We start from the raw sequence: 22,085 nt of genomic DNA, 5'->3' as shown, positions 1-22,085 counted from the left end.
AAAGGAGAAAGAGGAAACCATCCCCAACAAGAGTGGCATGACCACTTACCATGTTTTTAAACTAACAAATTTTCTTTGATTTAGAAACAGGGAAACATGCGTTATTGATGGCGGAAAGACATGCCATAAAGAAAATCATAAAACCGAGGCAGAAAATTTTCTCATTGTGAAAATTTTCTTGAAGGCAGGCGCCCATTTGGGGGGAGAAGAAAGATAACACCAGTCTCAAGGGAGCGGATCTTTGAACCAGTGTTATCCCCAAATTTTAATAAAGGAAGCTGAATCCTCAGCAGACCGAACAAAAAGATTGAAACTTGTGTTTGGAAAGGCAAAGGGCCAGTCTCGCTCCCAGCAGGTTTCAGAAGAGGGGATCACCAATTTTGAAGGAATGCAAATCCCCCAGCAGTGTTATCCTCAACAGCGTTATCCCCAGCTAGTAACATTTTATCCCCCAGCAGGTAAGTAAATAATCCCCAACAAGTTTTCGCGTTAAGACATTTTCAAGTCTTAAAGATATTCTGGGTTCATCTGCCCTCAAATAGGATATGTCGGGTTCATCCGCCCTCGAATAGCATATGTCGGGTTCATCCGCCCTCAAATAGGATATGTTGGGTTCATCCGCCCTCGAATAGGATATGTCGGGTTCATCCGCCCTCGAATAAGATAAGTCGGGTTCATCCACCCACTAATAGGATAAGTCGGGTTCATCCGCCCTCGAGTAGGATATGTCGGGTTCATCCGCCCTCAAATAGGATATGTCGGGTTTATCCGCCCTCAAATAGGATAAGTCGGGTTCATCCACCCTCGAATAGGATATGGGTTCATCCGCCCTCGAATAGGATATGTCGGGTTCATCCGCCCTCAAATAGGATATGTCGGGTTCATCCGTCCTCGAATAGGATAAGTCTGGTTCATCCACCCTCGAATAGGATATGTCGGGTTCGTCCGCCCTCAAATAGGATATGTTGGGTTCATCCGCCCTCAAATAGGATATGTCGGGTTCATCCGCCCTCAAATAGGATATGTCGGGACATCCGCCCTCAAATAGGATATGTTGGGTTCATTCGCCCTCAAATAGGATGTTATTTTCAAAGTTATTGATGAAGACAGGCGCCCACCTGAATAACGAGAGGAATACTTTTTGTTTGTTCATTTCATATTTTAGGCGCCCACCTGCATAACAAGGGAATACATTTTTATGTCTTTACCATTAGGCGTCCACCTGTATAACAAGGGAATACATTCCACGTCTTTACCCATAGGAGATGCATTTCCTCATAAGTTTGTTTTAGTTTCACCCATAGGAGATGCATTTCCTCCTAAGTTTGTTTTAGTTTCACCCATAGGAGATGCATTTCCTCCTAAGTTTGTTTTTTTACCCATAGGATATGTATTTCCTCCTAAGTTATTTTTACACATATGAGAGGCATTTTCTCCTAAGTTTAGTTTTACCCATAGGAGATGCATTTCCTCCTAAGTTTGTTTTTTACCCATAGGAGATGTATTTCCGCCTAAAGTTTATTTTTACCCATAGGAGATGCATTTCCTCCTAAGTTTGTTTAGTTTCACCCATAGGAGAGGCATTTCCTCCTAAGTTACTTCACCCATAGGAGATGTATTTCCTCCTAAAGTTTATTTTCACCAATAGGAGACGCACTTCCTAAGAATAGTTTCACCAATAGGAGACGCACTTCCTAAAAATAATTTCACCAATAGGAGACGCACTTCCTAAGGAGACGCACTTCCTAAGATAAGTTTCACCAAGAGGAGACGCACATCCTAAACAAGTTTCACCAATAGGAGACACACTTCCTAAAAATAATTTCACCAATAGGAGACGCACTTCCTAAGGAGACGCACTTCCTAAGTTAGTTTCACCAATAGGAGACGCACTTCCTAAGCAAGTTTCACCAATAGGAGACGCACTTCCTAAGAATAATTTCACCAATAGGAGACGCACTTCCTAAGGAGACGCACTTCCTAAGTTTATTTCACCAATAGGAGACGCATTTCCTAAAAATAATTTCACCAATAGGAGACACACTTCCTAAGGAGACGCACTTCCTAAGTAAGTTTCACCAAGAGGAGACGCACTTCCTAAGTAAGCTTCACCAATAGGAGACGCACATCCTAAGATAAGTTTCACCAATAGGAGACGCACTTCCTACGAATAATTTCACCAATAGGAGACGCACTTCCTAAGGAGACGCACATCCTAAGTAGTTTCACCAATAGGAGACGCACTTCCTAAGATAAGATTCACCAAGAGGAGACGCACATCCTAAGATAAGATTCACCAAGAGGAGACGCACATCCTAAGTAAGTTTCACCAATAGGAGACGCACTTCCTAAGTTTAGTTTCACCAATAGGAGACGCACTTCCTAAGGAGACGCACATCCTAAGTAGTTTCACCAATAGGAGAGTAGGAGACGCACTTCCTAAGTAAGTTTCACCAATAGGAGACGCACATCCCAAGATAAGTTTCACCAATAGGAGACGCACTTCCTAAGAATAGCTTCACCAGTAGGAGACGCACTTCCTAAGCAAGTTTCACCAATAGGAGACGCATTTCCTAAGCAAGTTTCACCAATAGGAGACGCACTTCCTAAGGAGACGAACATCCTAAGTAGTTTCACCAATAGGAGACGCACATCCTAAGTAGTTTCACCAATAGGAGACGCACTTCCTAAGATAAGTTTCACCAGTAGGAGACGCACTTCCTAAGATAAGTTTCACCAGTAGGAGACGCACTTCCTAAGAATAAACTCACCAATAGGAGATGCACTTCCTAAGTATAGTTGTACCCATAGGAGACGCACTTCCTAAGCAAGTTTTACAAATAGGAGACGCACTTCCTAAGAACAGTTTTTCCCCATAGGAGACGCACTTCCTAAGTTTATTGTATCCACAGGAGACGCACTTCCTAAGTTTATTGTACCCACAGGAGACGCACTTCCTAAGTTTATTGTACCCAATAGGAGACGCACTTCCTTAAAGTTTAGTTTTGCCCATAGGAGACGCACTTCCTAAGTTTACTTTTACCCCATAGGAGACGCACTTCCTAAATTAAGATTTCACACATAGGAGACGCACTTCCTAAATTATTTTCATTCATAGGAGACGCACTTCCTAGTTCAAAATCATTAAGGTTTCACCCATAGGAAACGCACTTCCTGAATTAAGTTTTCATTATTAGGAGACACACTTCCTAGTCTGGTTCGCTCAGGTTATACTTTTGCTTTAGGAGACGCACTTCCTAGTTTGGCTTTTTCAGGTTATACTTTATTTCAGGAGACGCACTTCCGGAATTGAGATTTCACCCTTAGGAGATGCACTTCCTAGTTTGATTCATTTTAAGTTCGACCATAGGAGACACAATTCCTAGTCCGGTTTTTTGAAGTTTACCCGTAGGAGATGCACTTCCTAATCAAGGTCTTTCAAGTTTTTTAGGAGACGCACTTCCTAAATCGAGATTTTATTCATAGGAGACGCACTTCCTAGTTCTAGTCACTGAAGTTTTCACCCTTAGGAGACGCACTTCCTAGTTTAGCTCATTCTGATTCAACCATAGAAGAATCACTTTCTAGTTTGAGTCATTGAGGTTTTTATTTTAGCAGACACATTTGCTAGCAAGAGTTTTGGTTTTACTCGTAGGAGATGCACATCCTAGCCTAGTCTTTAGTTTACTCTCATCATTGCATTAGTAGTGTGAGTGAGTTACAATTTTGCTAACGACTCACAACTCTTCCCAGTACAAACTGGGTTAGGAAATTTTGTTTGTTTTGTTTGTTTTGGTTGTCAGGAGCCCGCCTGGAGAACGGAGGTTGTTAAATTTAAGTTGAAGAATCCAGGAGCCCGCCTGTAGAACGGAGGTGGTTAAATTCAAGATGATGAAGTCAGGAGTCCGCCTGTAGAACAGAGGAGCATTTTTCAAGATCAAGCAGTGACCCACTGGAAAGCAGAAGGTTACAACAGAAATCCCCAGCATTCAATCCAAGTTAGAAATAGTAGAAGCTCGACTCAAGAATGCGAGTCAATAGTCTGGGATGATCAACAGAAGCTGGTCACAAAAACAAGAAGAGAAAAAAGGCAAGCACACACATAAAAAAAAAAAAAGAACCCAAAATACGGAAGTGGAGAACAAATGTGGTCTGCTCAAGAACTAGCACCTACAACTAGCAAGTATCAAGGTTCAAATCCAAAGTCTGTATGAAGCACCATTCAAGACTCAAGATCAAGTTTCAGAAGACTTAAAGATAGGAATCCTTGTAACTAGTAGCTGATAGGCTAACTTAGTCTTTTTCAGTTTTCATTTTTGTTGTAATGACAGGACCGCGGACCGGAACCTCAACGGAACGGCACCTCGATCGGCTCTCCACCTCGGTACAATTTGCCATCTCTCTCATTTCCGAACTACACGTGGCCTGATTCCTGTATAACCAAAGATATGTAGGCTGCTCAGATACCAGGGCTCGGTCACATTCCCTTCCTTTCCTTAGTGTAGTCCGTCCAAATAATGGTCGGGTCAAAAACATGTCTAGTCGTTCTTTGTCGGAAAACTCTTCGTGTTTCCAGTCAAAGAGGGGCAGCTGTAGACACCTGATTTTTGACCCTCCCCGAGAATTTTCACATTTTTAGTGTCAATATGTGAAATTGGGTCTAATATAGCCATTTTAACTATTTTTACTTTATTTCGTTGCAAAAGGAAAAAATTACAAAATATATATATATAAATTTTAGTTTATGTATTTCTCATAAACTTGAAAAAATACAAAAATTGTACTTTATTTTTGTACTTTATCTAATTTCGAAAATTATCAAAACAAAAATATATATAATTCTATTAATGTTTTGTAGTCATTCTAATTTTGAAAAATGAAAAAATATTACTTCATATTTTATCTTTATATAAAACGAAAATTACAAAAAAATCGTTTTATTAATATTTTGCAGCTATCTTAAATCTTGAAAAATACTTAAAAAAGATATAGTTTTGTTTTAAATATTAGTCTTATTTTGGTAGTCATTTTACTTACATAGGATTAGTTGAACAACGTCGTGTCCTTAATCGGGTCCGAGAAAAAGAATAATATTCGGGTTCAAACTACCCGCTTTTAGGCCTAATTTTCGGGCCTAACCCATAAAAATCCGAGTCCACCACACGTGGGGAACACGGACGGAACACGACGCACGGGGAACCCCACCACGCGTGGGGGACACAAGTCTTAAACCCCACCACGCGTGGGGCTCATTTTCCTTGGCAAGGGATACTAAATACACGGACAAACACTTTTTGAAGGGGGACTTGGAAAATATTTTGCTGGGAACTGTTCATCTTTCTTCTTCAGAAAGAAGGAAGAGAAAACCCTACTGAAAAAATAAAAAACGGACTACTGTACATCTATCTTCTTCCTCTTCCTGAAGGTGAACCCAACAAAAACCCTAAAAAAGGACCCCCCCCCCCCCTCGTCGCAACCAGCCCAACTCCCCCATCTTCTTCCAAACAAAAACCCTAGCGGACTGTCCAAAAAACCTCCCTCGACACCGTCCAAACACCACCCCGTCTCCTCCCAACTCCGTCACCATCTGTCCGAAAACCACCAGTCCAAACACCACCCCCACGACCCCTTGTTCTTTTGAAGCAGCAACAATTACTGCTGCGTCGTCAACCACCATTGTCGCCCGCTACGAGCTCCAGCTCCATCCAAACCAACCAGCAGTAGCGTCGTCACTGCCCGTCGACACCCACGCCTCCGCCTCTGTCAAACAGCAACTGCTGTTGCTTGCCCGTCACCCTTCCAAAACCTTTCCGTCACCTCCCCATCGTAACCCCAAAAAACCAGTCGCACCACTACTCCCTCACGGCGTCACTGCCCCGAAGACCACTGCTGTTTGTCGTCCCCATGTCCAGCGACGCCTCCGGCCATTAAACACTGCCCGTCGACCCCACAGTCGTCGACCAAACAGTCCGTCAGCTTCACGCCAAGCAGCCCTGTGGCTGCTTCCCCTATCCTCACACCACTAGCTGAACCGGAGTTCATGGAGGTGAGCTGCTCGGCCTTGTGTTGAAGTCGAGTTCCAGTCCAAAGTCCAAAAGTTGAGTCGAGATCCGGTTCGTAGAGTTTGTTCCGAGGTTTCGTCGTTGTTCCTCGTTCAGTGAGGTCCGGCTTGAGTTCCGTCGGGGTCGTGTTTGTCGTTCTGAGGTTGTCGTGGTTCAAAGGTTAGTAAACCTCAAGTATTAGATAAGGAAATGTTACGTTAAATGTTCGAAGATGTAATATAGAAAATCGTATGATAATTCTCTGCTTATGTTTTCACCGTATGCATTTTTGTTCATCTTGCGTTGTGTTATCCTTGTTTATTTGATGTCATTTAATTAAGTTGGGCTAGTTGTTCTATGACACAAGTTCGACGTTAATTTGTTCGTGGTCCTTTGCTTAGTTCATTCAGACAAAATTAGCATTAGTACTTGTTGTTACTACTTCCGAAACACTCATTCACTAAATGAGTGTATGAAAATGCATAAAAATGGCATCCTTTTTAGTCGTGAAGAAGCCGTAAGGCTTAGTATTGTTAGAGGCATAAAAATGGCATCCTTTTAAAAATAAATAAATAAAAAACGAGGCGAGCTTCGCCATATAAAAAATGTATAGATTGCGGAGCCCTCACAAAAAATATGTGTTAAATACTTAGATTCCGGGACGGGCCGTTTAGCGAATTTTACGGCCTTCCCCAAAATAAATGTACGCTAGTCACTTTAGGCGCGCCTTTAATAATTTAATTTTCTTAAACTCGGGTGCACATTTATGTGACCCAAATCTAAATCTCAACGGAATCGAAATGTGTCTCTAATCACGGGTATATTGATTATGGCGTGGCCCGAGATGCATTTCCATGACGTTGCAAATTCTTTAATAATAAATGAGACGAGCCTCGACAAACAAATGTACAAGTCGCGAGGACCTCTAAATGTATATATTAAAATACTTAGAATTCGGGACAGGCCGTTTTAGCGAATTTTATGGCCTTCCCCAAAATAACAAGACGCTAGTTGCTTTAGGCGCGCCTTTAATAATTTAATTTCCTTAAACTCGGGTGCACATTGATGTGACCCAAATCCAAATCTCAACGGAGTCAAAGTGTGTCAACGGCCACGGGTACATTGATTGTAACACGGTTGGAGATACATTTTCACAACGTTGTAATTCTCGATAAAAATAACAGTAAATGATAAAAGCGGTTAAAAGTTAAAATTTATACATCAGCTCATATTTGTATAAAATCAGATTAATCAAGCCGAATATAACAGTTGAGCGACCGTGCTAGAACCACGGAACTCGGGAATGCCTAACACCTTCTCCCGGGTTAACAGAATTCCTTATCCAGATTTCTGGTACGCAGACTGTAATATGGAGTCATTCTTTTCCTCGATTCGGGATTAAAATTGGTGACTTGGGACACCCTAAATCTCCCAAGTGGCGACTCTGAAAGAAATAAACAAATCCCGTTTCGATTGTCTTTTAATTGGAAAAAACTCCCTTGTACCCTCTCGGGTATGGAAAAAGGAGGTGTGACACCATCTATTTCAGGCCTTCGCCTGTGAGGTAGTAGCTCTGACCCCCCTACACCGTCCACACATGCCTCTGATATACATGCTTCGGACAATGATGTTGATGATGACGAGGAGGTGCATTATGATCAATATGGCAGGATCATCACAGTCCCTGAGGGTGATAGGTAAGAGTTATTTGTTATTTTTATGTTTATTGTTTTGTAAAGTTTTTACTAAGATATTAATGTGTTTTTATTGTTAAATTACAGGTTCATACCGAGTAATAAGACTATGAGGATAATCACCAAAGCCATCAGAAAGCTTTATGATGGCCCTTATGCGACTTGGACTGATTTCTCATTCTCGCTGAAGGAGCAAATTTTCAATCAATTTAAGGTATAAATGTTCTTTTAAGCAGCTTAATAATTTATATTTATGATATTTTCATATAATATTTAACTTTTAAAATACAGATCAAGTGTGAATGGGAATATTGCTATAGCGCGGAAGTGGCTGCAAATTTTCATCACAAAGCTCGCAAGCGATTGTCGCATACTTTCTCTGAAGCTAAAAAGAAGAACAAAAAGCCTGACTGGTTACTTCAAAATTTATGGGATGATTTGCAAAGGCAATGGCTTACCGCAAAGTTCTTTGAGAAGAGCGAAAAAGGAAAGAAAGTTTGCGCATCTGAGAAGGGAGGCTCCTTGCACACTGGAGGTGCGATCAGCCTAGGGACAATAAAAAGAAGATTGGTACGTAATTGCTTAATAATTATTTTAATTTTCAACGTATATCTATTCTGTTTATTAATTAAATTAAAAAAAATTCAGGAAAATAAGTTCGGGCGTCCAAGGAACCATGATGAGCTATTCAAGGAGACACATATTGTAAAGAAGAAGAAAGAGACGGATCAAGAAAGGTGGGTCGAAGACCTGGCCTCGACTGTATATGTAAGTTTTCACTTTTCTTTAAGTATTTTAATTTACTTTTATTTAAATTTTGAAATACTAATTAAATTTAAATTTTTGTATAGGGTCGCTACCAAACTAAAATGGAGGAATTCATCTGCACTCAACCAACTGGTGAATCGGGCGAGCCAACCCAACCTTTGGACGAGGATGCTGAAAGAATATGGATGGAGTCTGCTAGCGGTTCGAAAAGGGGGAAGGTATACGGGCTTCCTGCTAAGAAATTTCATCGCTATAAGTGTGGAATGCAAGGAATAGAGACTTCCTCACAAGGCGAGCAACTTAATGGGGAGAGCCTCTACGCTATGTGGGAGACTGTGGCAAAGCTCACATCCGAACTAGAAGCGGCCAAGGAAAGAGAAAGGGTTAGAGATGCTCAGTTCCTTGGCATGCAAGCTCAGATCAGAACTCTCCTATCTATTGGAGCTTTTCCATTGCCCCGGTCTCGTGAGTCATCGCCAGAGGCTCTACTTGAACATGATTGTTCCTTCCATCCTCCCCGTGATCGTTCCTCCCGTCCTCCTTGTGGTCGATCTTCCCGTACTCCACAAGACCCTTCTCGACACCATCTTTTAGATGAAAGTTCATTAGACGGTGATGATGATGTTGTACAAACACTCCTTGACTTTTATATACTTTGAACTAGACAAATAGAACCGGTTTTGAACTAGTTGTAATAATTTTTAACTTGGTTTTGGATTTTTTAGTTTTATTGAACTTTAATTTGTTAGTTTTAATGTATTTATTGAATTGTGTTGTTGTTGTTATTGTTGTTGTTGTTTGTTTGTTTGTTTACCATGAAAATAGTAATAACAATTAAATTTGATTTTGTGGTTCTAAAAATACGTGATCTATTTTTATGCTAGTTGTTAGGCAGTCGATGCTATGTGAAAGACTTAGAAACGAGATAGGAGCTTAAAAATGAGATGTTAACCAAACTGAGTCCTGTCAATCGGGGCCTCAAGCTTTCCTATTTGAGGGCCTCGAGGTAGAGTCTGAAGCTCGGTTATGAGCTATCGAGGGTGGTCAATGGAGACTAACATTTATAAGCAATAAATGAAGAACAATAAATAGAACACAATAAATATGAGCAATGAAAGAAGTAATGAGATCAAGAGAATGTGTTAGAGAGCAGAGAGAAAGTTCTTGTGTATTTGGTACGGAGCAACAGATATTTAAATAATGACAAGGATCCCCTTTATAAAAGAGATAGAATCCTAACATAGTACAAGTGCATTTATTACAAAGATATATGGAGATGGGACAGCTAGTTAATGCTATGATGCGGGCTCAGACTGGCTTGACAGACTTTGTCGGCTCTAGCTTCACGCCTTGGGAACTCCCCACTTTCTTTCCATAACAATCGGTCTCATACTGCCCCGAGGTCGAGCGTCGATGGCCCCCGAGGGATGAAACTCAACCTGGTCTCGAGCCTTCGAGACGTGCCTACGAGGCATCATAACAATAGAAAATTGGACCCTCCGATTTTACCGTATACAGATAGTCCCCACGTTTCTTAGAGTAGAACGATAAGAAACGACCTTGATAACCATTTTTTCAAAATTCCCGCGATAATGTTATAATAATGATGTCATACTCATGACATAGGCCTTTGATTGATTAACACGGCTCCCTACGGAACCCTTTGCCATTCCTTGGACCGAGTCCAGGTTGGACTGATAAACTCGGGTCGTCGGGACCCTGACTTCGAGTTGAACAAGAGTAGTGCTTCAAACTGTCAGACCAAGACTTAGCCTTTAGACCATGCGATAATCTTCAAGGGGGGATTCGCTCAGAAGCCTGAGAATAGAGACTGCTTTTAGGCTTTCGAGAATAGTCCCCGAATGGGGGTTTGCTCAAACCTGGGCCACCTGGAAACTTGTTTTGAACTTAGTGTAGATAGCATTAAGGCGTTGTAGATATATCCCGGATGAGGGCCTATCCGGGTTTAGATGGTACCAATGACCCCTTGGAGCATGTCTTCTTCTTCGTGGAGGTCCTCGAGATCAGGTACCGCCTCGGGACATATAGTGAGGGCATTGGTCTCCTGTAGCCTATTTTCTCTTTGATGTAGGTCTTCAAGATTGGGTACCATCTCGGGACTTGCAGTGATGCAAATGGCTTCTTGGAGCATAACTTCTTTTTGATGGAGGTCCTCGAGATCGGGTATCATCTCGGGACTTGCAGTGATGCAAATGGCATTCTTGAGCATAACTTCTTTTTGATGAAGGTCCTCGAGATCGGGTACCATCTCGAGGCTTGGTTGGTGATGCCAAAGGCTTCTTGTAGCCTATCTTCCTTTGGATGGAGGTCCTTGAGATCGGGTACCATCTCAGGACTTGTACTGATATTAATGGCTTCTTGGAGCCTTTGTTCTTTTTGGTGGAGGTCCTAAAGATCAGGTACCATCTCACAAATTGTTTGGTGTGAGGATCTCCGACCCCAAAACATCACACAGTGTTCATCAAATGGACGACACGACTACAAAGTGACTGAGGCGATCCCGCCAGCACATCTTCCTAAAGTGATTTCGGCTAGCATTTTAATCAGCCTCTGAGGCAGGCGGATCGTCGCCGCTTTTTCCATATATAGGGGTTTTTTTGCCCCTTTTGGAGATTCCACCATTCTGAGTAGTTACCATTTTCCCTGCATTAGGACTTTTATTATTTTAGTATTAACACTCTTGCCTAAATTCCTTCTCCAGTTCTCTAATTTTCTATAGTCATGACTGCTACATCAGGATTTGTTCGGCAGGGAGGAGAGAGTTCTGCCACCGGTTCTCGCCTTGTTGGCGGAGCGCCACTAATGCCAAGCAGGCCTGACTCGAGGCATTTTGCTTCGAGAGGGGACTTTTCGTCAGAAAAGTACCCTGATGCTCAGGATCAACAGGAGCATACCTTCAAGTTTACTTCTTCGATAAGAGACGGGCACCTCGAGTTGGTGAGGAAAGACTGCGGATGGGGGAAAAGGTAGTATTGTAGGTACCTTCCCCGGATGAGAGTATTACAGACCGTGTCGAGGGGTTTTTGAATGTGTACACGTATCCTTTCACGCTGGGCCCCCTTAATAGGGTTGTGCTTGATTTCTGTCGAAAGTATCAGGTTACCTTGGCGCAGATTAGCCTGTCATTTTGGCGGATAGTGTTGATGATGAGGTTTTTTGCAGAGAAGGAAGGGCTTGAATTTACGCTTAGTCATCTTATCAGGCTATACTGGCCTTTTCATCATCGAGGTCTGCTAACCTTACGATGTCGGTCGACTATGCCTTTCGTAGTTGATGATGAAAAAGATGGATGTGGGGAGTGGATGAGTCGATTCGTCCGAGTATGGACTGTTAATATTATCCCCGTGGAGTTTATGCCATTCCCTGAGGAATGGAATTATATATGTAAGTGGTACACTCATGAATTTGTAGTTTTTTAATTATGGCGAAGGAGTGTTCCATAAACGTGCCTCCTTTCCCTCTTCTGCAGCAATTTCATGGATGTTGTTCGAGGTCCCTGATCTGCCGGATGGGGCTCGGGAATTGGTGAACCACTCGACCTGCAATGAGCACAAGTATAGAGCTTTGTCTAAAGGCATATGGGAAGTAAAACATCACGGTATGTGCTGTGTGATCTGTTCCCTTCCTTTATTTTAATTGGAAAAACACTTTCTCTTTCTGCGTACTAACCCTATTATTGTAGGCATCGGGGAGTCTTCTGAGGTGAGGTCGTGCCCCCTTGGAGATGGAGAAGAATCACTAGCTTTGGGATAAAGAATAATAACAATAAGCAAGAGATACCTTTGTAGGGTGACAATGCTCAAAGAAAGGCGAATCTGGACCGGGGGCCCAGGGTGGAAGTATTGACTGAGCCTGTCGCGCTAGTGATTTCTGGTTTGGAAAGGCGATTTCTCCTCCGCTGTTGTCTTTTTTTTCCATCGGAGTTACTTTGAGGGATACTCGAAACCCAGGATCATATGCACCGAGCAACCGTGACCCCACAGGGGTCGACTCTTTTGGAATTGAGGGAGCTAGGCAAGCAGATGTGCGCTTAACTTTTGAGGAAGCCTAACGGCTTCATTCTGCGGTGAGTTTTGGCACAGGACTTTCGAGTTTCGCGCCTTCCTTATTGAGTTTTATTTTGCAGGCTTTCGGCAAGCTTAAGTCCAAGTTGCTTCACCGTGAGGCTAGGCTACGGAAAGCTCTATATGAGGAGAAATCCCTTAGGCTCCTTTGCGATGGAAGGGAAGTCGAGTTAGCACACTTACGGTATGAGGCAAGTCAGAGCTTGAATTATGAGAGCAATTTGAAGGAGCAGGTAATTTTTGTTCTAAGCGAGTGTACGTTCCTCCTTCTGGCTCCTGAGACTAATGTTTCATTTATTTCAGTTGCAAAAAAAAATGATGGAGGACTTGGAGCGCCTTCGGGATGAGGTTGGCTGAGCCAAGCGCAAGTATGATGAGTTAAAGGCTCAGGCGGACTCTTAGGCTTCAACGGAGAAGGGTGCTTTGTCTAAAGCTTCCACCCTTGAGGTTCAACTTTGCTTAGCTCGTGATAATACCTCGGTTCGAACATATATGATTACGAAGCTCGAGTCCAATCTTTTGAAGGTCAAGGCTGAGGTTGTGGATGCCCGAGCTGAAGCCGTAATGAGCCGAACTAAGGCCGACCAAAAGGTGGCGATCTATTTGAAGGACGTTCCCAATACTCAAGCTGAGTTGAGAAAGATCCTTGACCGTGAAGATAGGAGCTAAGAATATGCTTTGTGTGAGTCTCGGAGGAAATCCCTTGAGGAGATCTGTACTAGGGGATTTGATCTCTCGGAAGAGTTGACGGGCGAGGGAGGACGAGCGTGGTGCTCGGTTACTTCTGTCTGATGTCGAGGATAGCAAAGATGAGGCTGGCGGGCCATAGCCCCTAGGGGGGATGTAGATTTTACTTTCTGATTCTCTATATAGCATTTTCAAAGCATGTTTGTAAATGGAGCTTGTGTTTTTTCGTATATGTGTACAAAATAACCTTGCAGTTTTATTTCTTCTGTATATCTTTCTATCTTGAATTTGGCCAGATGAAATGATCTTTAATCTTGAAGGAATCCTTATATCCATAGTATGGCCTTGAGGCTCATTATGCTGGCCCGTAGGCTCTTACGCGCTTGGCTGATGCGAGCCTTTAGAATAAGCTGGCATTTAAGCTCTTACGCTTTTGCTCTTAGGCATATTTTGGTCAACTATTTTGGGCTCAATCTCCGAGTCGGGTATCGACTCGAGCTCATTTGACCCTCAAGTTGTTGAATTTTGGCTGGCGACAGTGGCTCTTATGCTTTTGGTCGATGCGACCTTTTAGTGTAAGCCGGCGTTTGAGCTCTTAAGCTTTTTCTCTTAGGCATATTCAGTTAATTGTTTTGGGTTCAGTCTCTGAATCAGGTTTCGACTCAAGCTCATTCGACCCTCAAGTTTTTGAATTGCAAGCTAGCCCTTAGGCTCTTATGCATTGGGTCGGTGCGTCCATTTGTGTGGGCTGGCAATAATGGCTCTTACACCTTGGGTCAGTGCGACCTTTTATGTGGGCTGGAAACAATGACTCTTACGCCTTGGGTTGATGCGACCTTTTATGTGGGCTGCCGTTAATGGCTCTTACGCCTTGGGTCGATGCGACCTCTAATATAGGCATTAATTTTCCCTCGTTAAGGACTTTTTGAAATAATGTTTGCTTGACTTTTCAATAGTTTAATAAAAAACCACGATTGTGAGTCGTTATATAGCGATGATCGAGCACCTCAAGAGGTTTGGCTCAGAGGCTGAGTATCTCGAAGCTAGTGTTTAGGAGCTGACGTGGTCGAAGCTCTTTTGCCTATGTCGACGGTAGCCTATTTAACCGGTTCTTTCCAAAGTATATTCGAAGTAATTGAAGGCCTGTGATTTATAGCGACGGTCGGGCGTCCCCGAGTTGCATTAGTTTGGCTGGTACAGCCTTTTGGCCGAAGTCATTTGTGTTTGGCCGGAGCCTTTCAATCCTTAGTGAAGTAGTTTCAGCGTCTATATCGAGGGTATTCCTTTTTAGGGGTCTTACAAGTTTGATATATAGCCTTAACTTTGAGATCGGGTTTATACCTTTAGTAAGGTCTTACAAGTTGTACATGCCATTGATGTCTTACAGTTTTGGACACTTGGTACAAGTATGGTTCATGCCTTGCTTGAGGTCTTACAGATATTGTCACTTGGTACAAGTGTGGTTCATGTCATGCTTGAGGCCTTACAGATATTGTCGTTGCCTTATATAGGTCTTAAGAGACCAAGGCTGCCCGCATGTGGTCTTATGGCCTTGGGCTTTGATAAGTCGATGGAGATGGCGATTGACGATAGTCCCCGAGTCATCGAGGATTTCTCAGCCCGGGAGCCATTGTTTGTAAACTTGGTATTGCCTCATCGAGGGCTTACGATTTTGTAGTTTCTGACCCGGAGGTCATGTGGCCTTGAGTTTTCGACGCCAGTCCCCGAGTGTTCTGGATTTTTCTGGCTCTAGAGCTATTTTGTGATCTCGATGTTGCCTTATCGAGGGATTACGAGTTAGGAGCTCCGACCCAGGGGTCGTGTTATTTTGAGTTGTTGGCACCAGTCCTCGAGTGTTTGATACGTTTTGATAGAGGAGCCGTTTTTGCAATACCGAATTCTTTTGAAACGTGAAATTATTCGATGGAAAGTATTCTTCGATTACTTGGTACAAGTATACATATTTTTGCTTCCAAGGACCTGGCTACTCTATACGAACACGGTTCACTCGACCGTTTGGCCCGGTACATCATTTTCCTATCGAGACCCCATTTGGCGTATCTCATCTTCTTTGAGTAGGTGACCTTCTGGGGAGATGCCCCCCAGTATTTGAGGTAGATTGAAAATGAATCATTGAATACTTGTCAAACCTTCCTTAGGTAGCGCATAGGTGTTTCCTCGCTAAAAACTTTACCGGTAAAACCCTTTTCGGGATAAAAACCCGATCGAAGGAAAAGAGTGCAACGTATGCTTTTGGGACCTAAGGTCTTCGAGTTGGAAAGTGCTTTGGCCATTTTGACCGGATACCTGCACTCAGGTTAGTGTAAAATGGAATTGAAAAAGGGAAACGGCCATACCTAAGTGCTGACGGCGCTTCGAATCTTGGTGTGATTCAATCATTTGTTATGAGGACTCAGTACGGTCCTTCATTTCGTTTAGTCGGGCGTAGCTGGGAATGTAACTTGTTATTTTATTGTTTGCTTATCCTTTGGCTCCTTCGATGGTAGAGGTATTGGTGTCGGTGCTACATTATGCACCGCAAACATTTCCTTTGTTGCATGTTGCTCCCCATAGATGATTTTTATCCCATCTTTTGTCGAGAATTTCATCATTTGATGGAGGGTAGATGGTTCTGCTCTTATGCAGTGTATCCACGGCCTTTCGAGCAAGGCATTGTACCTCATGTCTCCTTCGATGACATGGAATTTGGCATTTTCGATTGTGCCGGCCACGTTGACTGGGAGGGTGATTTCCCCTTTCATTGTTTTACTTGCCATGTTGAATCTGTTGAGGACTCGAGAGGCGGGCATGATTTGGTCAAGTAGTATGAGCTTCTCTACCACCCTCGACCTAATAATATTGGCCGAGCTACCTGGGTCCACAAGTACACGTTTATTTTGAAATGTATTTACAAGGAAAGAGATTATTAGTGCGTCGTTGTGAGGCTGAGACAAGGTCTCGATGTCCTTGTCGCTGAATATGACAGCATCCTCGGGTATATAATCCCGAGTTCGTTTTTCTCTAGTGATGGATATTTTTGTTCTTCTCATCATGGGCTCCTGTGGGGCATCGATGCCTCCCAAGATCATGTGGATGACATGTTGTGGCTCATTCTTCTCGTTCTTCTTGGTCGCCTCTCTTTCCCTGAACTGATTTTTGGACCTGTCGCTGAGGAGTTCTTGGAGGTGACCTTTGTTGAGTAGTCGGCCTACTTCTTCCTGGAGCTGGTGGCAGTCTCGGTCCTGTGGCCGCGTATGTTGTGAAATTCACACACTAAGTTACGATTTCTTTGCAAAGGGTCTGATTGCACAGGCCTAGACCACCTGGTGTCTCTGATTTTACTGATGGCGAATAAGATGACTGAAATATCAACGTTGAAGTTGTATTCTGACAAGTGAGGTGCCTCCGTCGGCCCTGTGTGCCTATCAAATCTATCTCTGTTGACGAGTCCCCGAGGATTCTGTCCTCAATCCATTCTTCGGTCATTGCGGGGTATATTGCATCTGGGGGCATTTCTTTTATCTTCAGGGTATGGTTGGTATCTCTCTTTGTTTTGTTTCGACTCTTTTGCCAGAAGCTTGCTTGGGTATACCGAGACCGAGGGGGATCTTAATTTGTCGTCCACGACCCTGATCTTTGACTGGTATCAGTGTTGGACGTCCGACTAGGTCACAGCGGGGTATTCAACCAGATTCTGTTTCAGCTGCTTCGAAGCCACCGAGCTTTGTTCATTCAGACCTTGAGTGAAGGCCTGCACTGCCCAGTCGTCGAAGACCGGTGGTAGTTCCATTCGTTCCATCTGAAAGCGAGATATGAACTCTCGCAGCATCTCATTCTCCCTCTGCTTGATCTTGAATACGTCGGATTCCTTGTTGCTACTTTGATGGCACCAGCATGTGCCTTTATCAAATAATTTGCTAGCATTGCAAATGAATCTATCGAGTTTGGGGCCAGGTTGTGATACTACTTCAATGCCCCTTTAGAAAATGTCTCTCTGAATTTCTTCAGTAGGAGGGACTCGATCGTGTCGTCCTTTAGGTCGTTTCCCTTCACTGCGCAAGTGTAGGCAGTGACGTGCTCGTTGGGGTCCGAGGTTCCGTTGTACTTTGGAAGCTGTGGCATTCTGAATTTCTTCGGGATAGGTTTAGGAGCCGCTTCCACTGGGAACAGCCTTTGTATGAACTTCTTCGAATCCACGCCTTTCAGGATCGGGGGAGCGCCCAAAATTTGGTCGATCCTGGAGTTGTAGGTCTCGACCTTTTTGTCGTTGGCTTCTATCTTCTTCTCGCCCGACTCGATCCTTCTCGCGAGGTCCTCAAGAATCTTTACGATGGCAGGGTCAGCCGCCAACCCGTTAGGGGTGGGCATTCGGTATTTCGGTTCGGTATTTAAGAATTTCGGTTCGGTATTTCGGTATTCGGTTTATCAATTGTGTATACCAAATACCGTACCAAATTATTTCGGTACGGTTTGGTATTTCTTATTTTGGTTCGGTATGGTTTCGGTACGGTTTCGGTTTAACCAAGACTCATTCATATTGTTGCATTTCAGTGTCAGAACCAATTGAGGCTGGTGAATTTACACTAGTAATAGTTCTGTCACTTTCTAATGTAACTGCAGCTAAGTAAAAGCTAAAAAGGCTAAAGAAGCCATTAACAATATCCTTTTCTAGCCATCTATAAATAAAAAAAAAATCATGGCCATTACTACTCAAGTCCACAATTATTTAAATCTTTCCAAACCAGGCCATTTTAACAAGTGCACAATTCTGTGCAACAGTGCAGTATGCACAATTCAAATTTCAAAATTCAAAGGCTCAAAGATGCAACAGATGCAGCACCTAAATAGCTCATCTACTGGCTGCATTACCAATTAACAGATGCAGATGCAACAGTCTTAACCAACAGATGCAGCAGCTTAACAAAATTAACAATAAAAACAATAAATTATCAAGGTGCAACAGATGCAGCAGTCTTAACAAAATTAACACTTAACAGATGCGGTAGCTGTAGCAGAATTAACTTAACAGTGCAACAGTCTTAACACTTAACACTTAAACACAATGCAAGAAAAACAGTCTTAACACTTAAACATAGTGCAACTGGCCAACTGCAACAGTCTTAACACTTAAATATAGTGCAACAAAAATAGAGAGGGCATCCTCAACAAAAACAGTCTTAATTCTTAAATACGGATTCCGGGAAGACGCGCAAGACAACGCTTCATATGCTTCCTTAAACCAATTGTTCCATTCCTCTTTGGATTAACATTATAGACTTGACCACAATGCTTGCACTCTACTTTGCGAACTTCTCCGTTATCTTCTTTCACCTCAAAGTGTTCCCAAATATCGGAGCATACTTTAGGAGCACGGGGCATGATTGCACTTGAACCTAAAAAAATATAAATCATAAGTTAGAATATTATATTTTGATGATAATAAAACAAAACTATAAAAGTATTAAGTATATCACCAAACAAATAGAGTATTAAACTTACCACTCAAGATGCAAGTTGCAACTATACACCAAACAATGGTAGTAGTGCTTCCATTATTTTCCATATCTAAAGATAATTCGACCAAATATGTCATACAAATGAAAAAGCATGATATATTATTTTGAACTAAAATACACACAAAATATTAAAGCTTACCAAGCTCGAGTTTCTCAAAATACTTCAAGTCTTCTTCAATACTAATAGGATTCTTCTCTTCTCTAAGCCAATCTTGAACACAAATAAGAGCTTGCACACATTTAGGAGTCAATGAACTCCTAAATGAATCAAGAATATGGCCACCAGTGCTAAACGCGCATTCCAACGCCGCACTAGAAATTGGAATGGCCAACACATCACGAGCCAACTCCGAAAGAATAGGAAATCTAGGAGCATGTGTTTTCCACCAATTTAAGATATCAAATTCTTCACTAAAAGGCTTTTGTTCTTCACTAATGTATTTATCCAACTCCGATTTAGCACCCCCACTTCCATTGTCTTCCTTTTGTTTCTTCAAGTGAAGCTTTGTCCTTATTAAAGTTGCACTTATAACACTCCCACTAGATGTATTAGATGTGTTATTAGATGAAGTAGAACTAGATGGAGATTGAGGACAAGATTCGGCTGAATACATTTTTAGATACTCTCCAAACAAAGAATTCATATAAGCATACACCTCAGCATTTATTTTCTTCCCTTTTTCCTCCCCAAAAAGTTCTTCAAGTGCTCCCTCAACATATTCAAATTTATTACATGGATCCAGGACGGAAGCAATAAAAATCATTTTATTCATCTTTTCAGGCTCACCCCAATACTTCTTGAACTTTTCTTGCATTCGCTCAGCCATTTTTCTCAAATGCTCATCCTCACTAACTAAACACATTTTCAAATGACAATAAAGTTCAGATACATCCTCAAAATGAGAATTACAAGTGACATAACGTGAACCTGAAACTTTTTTAGTTAGCTCGTGAAATCTTGCAAGAAACTCTATCACATTCCTCACATTCACCCAAGCATCAGATTCAAGAGGACCTGCACTACTACCATCTTCACAAAGGTGAGAACATTGATAAGCAGAAAATCCATCATCAAAAAGATGCAACTTGTCAAAGGCCTTTTCAAAGTGTTGTGCCGTATCCAACATCAAATATGTGGAATTCCACCTAGTAGGAACATCCAAACACAATGTTTTGGTACATTATACCTTTACATGTGCACAACACTGTTTAAACTTTAAGGTCCTTGCAGGCGAAGATCTCACATACCTCACAATATTTCTAACACATGTCACAGAAGCATCAAGTTCTTTCAAACCATCTTGCACAATTAGATTTAGTATATGAGCCATGCATCTCACATGAAGATGTTTACCACTCATCATATTAGTTTTCCACATATCTAACTGTTTAGACAATTCTTTGACTGTGACATCATTTGAAGAAGCATTGTCCACGGTGATAGTGAAAATCTTGTCTAATTTCCATTCAAGCAAACAATCCCTAATAGATTTAGCCATCTCTTCACCCTTATGACTAGCGATAGGGCAAAAATTTAGTATTCTTTTATGCAACTTCCAATCCCTGTCAATGAAGTGGGCTGTCAAACACATATAATTTATTCTTTGTAATGAAGTCCATGTGTCTGTTGTGAGGCAAATTTTTGGTTGTGCTTCTCTAAAAAAACTTCTTAGATTTTGCTTCAATTCACCGTAAACTTCATAACAATCCCTTGTTATTGTTCTACGAGAAGGAAGACAAAATAGTGGTTGAGTTTTTCTCATAAACTTCATAAAGCCTTCATTTTCTACAAAGCTAAATGGTAGTTCATCAATAACTATCATCTCAATTAAGGCCCTCCTAACCACTTTTTGATCAAATTTCCAAATTGATCCTTCATTATTTTGGCAAGATTGAAAATTTAGCAATGTTTGACTATTATCTTTAGCAATGTTAAGTGGGTATTCTTTGCATCTAAGCAAATGATTCTTCAATCCTGTTGTTCCATTCTTAGATGAAGTAGCAGCATAAGCTTGTTTACAATATCGACACCGTGCTTTCCCAACCCCATTAACTTCAAATTTATCAAAATGGTTCCAAACGTCAGACCTAGGTTGCATGGCTTTCCTTTTCTTGGAATCTTGAGTATGAATGGTGTTGGTGTTACTATCTACCGTAATAGGTAAACTTTCACTTGAACCAACATCACTTACTCTACTTGTATCTGTCATCTATACAAAATTAAAAAAATATAAACATAAATTAACCATCAACAAATTAAGAATCACTTACAGACTCATGTTTTGCACATTAGTAACATAAGATATAGTACCACTAATCTTAGTTTTCACAAAAGGATTCACTTTCCTATCAGAAAAACCATCCAAACAAGCATTTGCATCCAACCATTCCATAGAATTTTAAGTCCTATGCTGATTTTTACATCAGTGTACTGTAATATCCTTACATTACCTATAAAGATGAAGATCAAATGGAACAACAACTAATTTTTTAAGTTTCCACACTGAAATTCTTTAGTGCAACTTGAGGAGGATGTGTTTTGTCCTTGAACTGAATCAAAGCACCAAAAATGAAACAAAATGGAAATAAAAAACCAAAAAAATAAATCCATGATATACCCTTTTGGATTAAAAAAAGAAAAAGAAAAAACATCAATAGTAAGTCGGCAACAATAAGATTAACAAGACTAAATAAGAATGTTTTTAAGAAAAATGAAGTTTGTAGAGTTTCTTTTATTGTTTGGCCAAAATGGAGTGTGGGACCTTGTGACTTTTACACAACGGAGAATTTTCTATTCATCTTCCTTCAACTGATTGAAGACCATCAGTGATAGAAACAAGAATCAGCCATAGTAATTGAGTGTATATGAGAAATCGCAAGTTCGCAAGTTCGCTAGAAAGTAGAAATCGCTAGAAAGTAGAAACATACCTTTGAAAATTGAAACTATCGCAAGTTCGCAACAGCAGCATCTTCGTTTGCCCAGAATTTGTAAGGACTGAGGAGTGAGGATCGCCTAATCGGAGCTCGGAAAGACGGAAATCGCCTAATCGGACTGAGGAATTGAGGAATCGGACTGAGGAATTGAGGAATGGAGCGTATTCATCTCTTCGACTCTTCGTTTGCTGCTCTGTCTAATAGCCTAACGCCCTAACCTAATGAATGATGAAAAATTAGCTTTAGACAGGGTGGGCTGGGGCTTTGGGCTTGGGCGTTGGGCTGGGGAGTACACTGGGTCAATAAGAAAATTAGAAAAATATTTTTTAAAAAATCGGTATTTCGGTATACCAAAATTTC

Source organism: Nicotiana tabacum, chromosome 18 (assembly GCF_000715075.1).
Source record: "Nicotiana tabacum cultivar K326 chromosome 18, ASM71507v2, whole genome shotgun sequence".
Classification (NCBI taxonomy): Eukaryota; Viridiplantae; Streptophyta; class Magnoliopsida; order Solanales; family Solanaceae; genus Nicotiana; species Nicotiana tabacum.
Note: the sequence above shows the minus strand (reverse complement) of the source record.